Source organism: Solea solea, chromosome 3, assembly GCF_958295425.1.
Source record: "Solea solea chromosome 3, fSolSol10.1, whole genome shotgun sequence".
Taxonomy (NCBI): domain Eukaryota; kingdom Metazoa; phylum Chordata; class Actinopteri; order Pleuronectiformes; family Soleidae; genus Solea; species Solea solea.
The window spans coordinates 33,081,342-33,085,652 of record NC_081136.1 but is presented as its reverse complement, the minus strand read 5'-3'; the positions used below and the strand labels follow the sequence as shown (position 1 = coordinate 33,085,652).

At 36.5% G+C, this 4,311-nt stretch overlaps 1 long non-coding RNA gene across 1 annotated transcript; it reads left to right on the top strand.

Annotated features, from left to right (window-relative positions):
• The first annotated feature begins 2,005 nt into the window (after nt 1-2,005).
• LOC131456583 (uncharacterized) lies at nt 2,006-4,102 on the top strand. The gene is made up of 2 exons (XR_009239915.1): nt 2,006-3,194; nt 3,315-4,102. It is a non-coding gene; the product is annotated as an uncharacterized LOC131456583 (long non-coding RNA).
• The last annotated feature ends 209 nt before the right edge of the window (nt 4,103-4,311 follow it).

The window sequence follows — 4,311 nt, the reverse complement described above, 5'->3', positions numbered from 1 at the left end:
GAATTTTTGTATGTGTATCATATACTACAATGAAAGCAACAAGAAAATACATGTGAGACACTGCCTGTAAAGGTTGCATTTAAAATACCAGTGTTATTTTTAAGCTAAATTGTGACTTTTATGATCATTTCAATTGTTTGATCAACAGCATGTGTATTTAATTAAATGTTTCTTGTAAGATTATGATGCAGGAAAAAAAAATATATAAGCATAATTATTTTTATCTTTAATTTCAATCACATGGAAATATGTTCAACTATGTAACACCCAAACAATAAAACACCTTCATGACTTTGCACACATGTGATGCATGGCAGTACTAGTTTGCCTGATTCTTGAGTAAAATTACAAGCGTCTTACGTGAAAACGACTTTGAAGTAACTTTTTATAAAAAATATTACTTAAGTCAAAGTCTGAAAGTAAGTTTTAGCAGTAAAAATATATATAAAAAAAGGGAGGAGTTAGGATTGAGCCATGGTGGCGCAGTGGTAGTGTGAGTTGTCTTTCAACTGTAATGTTGTGGGTGTAATTCCTAGCTCTGCTAGTCTATGTGTCGTTGTGTTGTTGAAGCGTGTGAATGGGTATGAAAGATCATCAAGACGAGAAAAGCTCTATATAAATACAGACCATTAGCAACTCTTCTTCTTCTGATTTGATTTGGTAGTAACAAAGACAGTGAGAGGAAATTTAGTGAAGTAAAAGTTGCTAGAAATATAAACAAGTACTAGAAAAGCTCTATATAAATACAGACCATTAGCAACTCTTCTTCTTCATCTGATTTTATTTGGTAGTAACAAAGACAGTGAGAGGAAATTTAATGAAGTAAAAGTTGCTAGAAATATAAACAAGTACTAGAAAAGCTCTATATAAATACAGACCATTAGCAACTCTTCTTCTTCGTCTGATTTTATTTGGTAGTAACAAAGACAGTTAGAGGAAATTTAATGAAGTAAAAGTTGCTAGAAATATAAACAAGTACTAGAAAAGCTCTATATAAATACAGACCATTAGCAACTCTTCTTCTTCATCTGATTTTATTTGGTAGTAACAAAGACAGTGAGAGGAAATTTAGTGAAGTAAAAGTTGCTAGAAATATAAACAAGTACTAGAAAAGCTCTATATAAATACAGACCATTAGCAACTCTTCTTCTTCATCTGATTTTATTTGGTAGTAACAAAGACAGTGAGAGGAAATTTAATGAAGTAAAAGTTGCTAGAAATATAAACAAGTACTAGAAAAGCTCTATATAAATACAGACCATTAGCAACTCTTCTTCTTCATCTGATTTTATTTGGTAGTAACAAAGACAGTGAGAGGAAATTTAGTGAAGTAAAAGTTGCTAGAAATATAAACAAGTACTAGAAAAGCTCTATATAAATACAGACCATTAGCAACTCTTCTTCTTCATCTGATTTTATTTGGTAGTAACAAAGACAGTGAGAGGAAATTTAATGAAGTAAAAGTTGCTAGAAATATAAACAAGTACTAGAAAAGCTCTATATAAATACAGACCATTAGCAACTCTTCTTCTTCGTCTGATTTTATTTGGTAGTAACAAAGACAGTTAGAGGAAATTTAGTGAAGTAAAAGTTGCTAGAAATATAAACAAGTACTAGAAAAGCTCTATATAAATACAGACCATTAGCAACTCTTCTTCTTCGTCTGATTTTATTTGGTAGTAACAAAGACAGTTAGAGGAAATTTAATGAAGTAAAAGTTGCTAGAAATATAAACAAGTACTAGAAAAGCTCTATATAAATACAGACCATTAGCAACTCTTCTTCTTCTTCGTCTGATTTTATTTGGTAGTAACAAAGACAATTAGAGGAAATCTAGTGAAGTAAAAGTTGCTAGAAATATAAACAAGTACAGTACAGCTAATATGTGAATGTTGTACTTAAATACAGTTAGATTACAACACTGTACATGCAATGTTTGTTCCCTCATTTTTTCAGCTGCTATCAACAATTCATACATAACAACATTTGTTTGTTTCAACGTCATCTAAGGACATAAAGGGAGCAGGAGATCGAAGGCAGTGAGATTACACACAAAACAAAGGCAACAACATAGCTTAATAAATTCGTAAAGTAGGAGGTAGCGGGTGGTACCTGAATATTGTTTTTTTTACATTCAACTGTCGCCGATGTTACGGATGTGATGTTAAAGTCTGCGTTCTCACGGTTTTGTGCTCGAACAAAACAAAACAATCCATGGCGCTAAACCTCAGTCCCACTCCACATCGTTAGGGGGCAGCAACACCGCGCCCAGACACCATTTTGTCGGTTTCCGGAAACAGAGGATTGTGGGTATAATCTCTTACACAAAAGCTAGGCGTTTGCGTTGTTTGAACGTATTTCATGTTCGAGTGGCCACCTCAGCAGCTGTGTCGTTTTGACCTCCGAGTACTTTTACATTTTTTTTTTGCTATTTCTTAGCTATCAAATTTTTTTAAAAGGACGTTTTATTTTGAAGAGAGGACATTCCTGCTGATTTTAATAGTTTTTTGATCAAGAAAATCTACTTTCTATAGAAGAAAAACTAAAAGCGCCAAGTCATCCACTCGGTCCGAAGCTATTTTATTCATCTTTACATGTTTTTTTGGTCGGACATGTGTTACGAAGTAATGGATGCCAGGTCGAAATACGTTAAACAGGAGTGCTCGCTGCGTAAAATCGTGAATCCCGGAGCGAAGTTAAGATGGCGGGTCCTCTGCTCCACAGAGGCCGGTAAAGTGTGCCAGACCGCGGTGAAACGGTCAACCATCAGGAACTACTACCACAGCGAGCAGAAGCGGGCGAAAAAAGTCGCTAAAATCAAGGGGATTGTGAACAAGAAATCGAAAGCGGTCGAGGGAAGTCCCGCACCACGAGGAGCAATGGCGCCGGAGAACACTACGCAGTACTTGATGAGTAATGTGTACGACGACATGACAGCGACTGACGCTGAATCTGAATTTCTTGCTTCAAATGACAACTGTGCACATGTATACAGGGATTCCATGTCGCCTACGAGTGTGTACTCGGCTCTGGACTCCGGTTTCGATGAAAGTTGCCTCGCTTTTCAACAGAGGGACTTCGACGAAATGTTTGACCTGTGTTGGTAAACCGGGATGAACTGGTCTACGTGGCCTTCTTGAACTGGTCCGGCTGCCTGTGCCATCACTGACTTTTACATGCGGACAAATACAAAGGTGTGACGTGTTACCAAATGTAAATACCTGTCATATTTGGTATTTCAAACATGTTAGCCCAGATTTGTGTAATGTGCATTTTGTGTCGCATGATTCATGGTTGGGCTTTATTTCTCACAGCGGCGCACTGGTCGCTGCCCGCCCACTAGGGAGCGCTCCTGAGCCTTGTGCTGCGCCGCCTGGTGGAACGAACCAAACGCACCTCGGCTCTGCTCAGGCCACGGCCGGTGAAATCCAGGTAAACCCGGGCAGGTATCTCTGTGTTGCACCACATAATCGCCGATGGCAGTAGTGATGATGTGAATGGAGAGTGCTTTCCACAGTTACTGTTGTCTGAGCGTTTTCCAGGTTCGACTCCTGACAGGACACGTGACTCGGCTGAGAGGAGCCAGGAGACCAAGGAGGTCTGCCGTCACGTGACTCTGACATCAGGTGACATGCCAGTGTCCAATGGTTTATTGATTTGTTTTAAAGATCATTGACCAAATAAGTGTATAGTCCTGACAAAACTGTTGTATAAAAGTGTATTTAATCTGGAATTGATTTTTATATTGAGGGTAATTATGACATGTTCAGTAAAGGAGCTTTGTTAAAAGTGAAATAGAGCCTTGTTCTGGTGTGGGTTTTTTTTTTAAATATAAATAAGCATGAACTAATTTTATTGAGTATAAATCATAAACCTGTATAAATTGAAGATTAAAACAGTTTTAATTTGCCATTAAGCCTAGGTAAGTCATGCTATGCTAGTTTTGATCACCCATTTGTTCCTTGACACTTCTAACAATGTGTGTTGGATGGAAGGGGTAAAAAATACCCACTATATCGATATAAGTAACATAAATGTGGATCCCTGGTTGAGTGTCACTGATTTCTTGAAAGAAAAAATAAAATTAATATTTAAAATAAAATCTTTTGTTTTTTAATTTGTTTCAATTGGAGCTGAAACGATTAATTGAAAAGTCGATAGTTAATCGATTACTAAATTAATCGACAACTATTTTGATGGTTGCTTTGAAGCTTTTTTTTCATGATTAAAACAAGATTTCTGATTGTTTATGCTTTTATGATGAATAATTTCTTTGCTCTGATAACAAATTAATCATTAAGTCAATTTTGG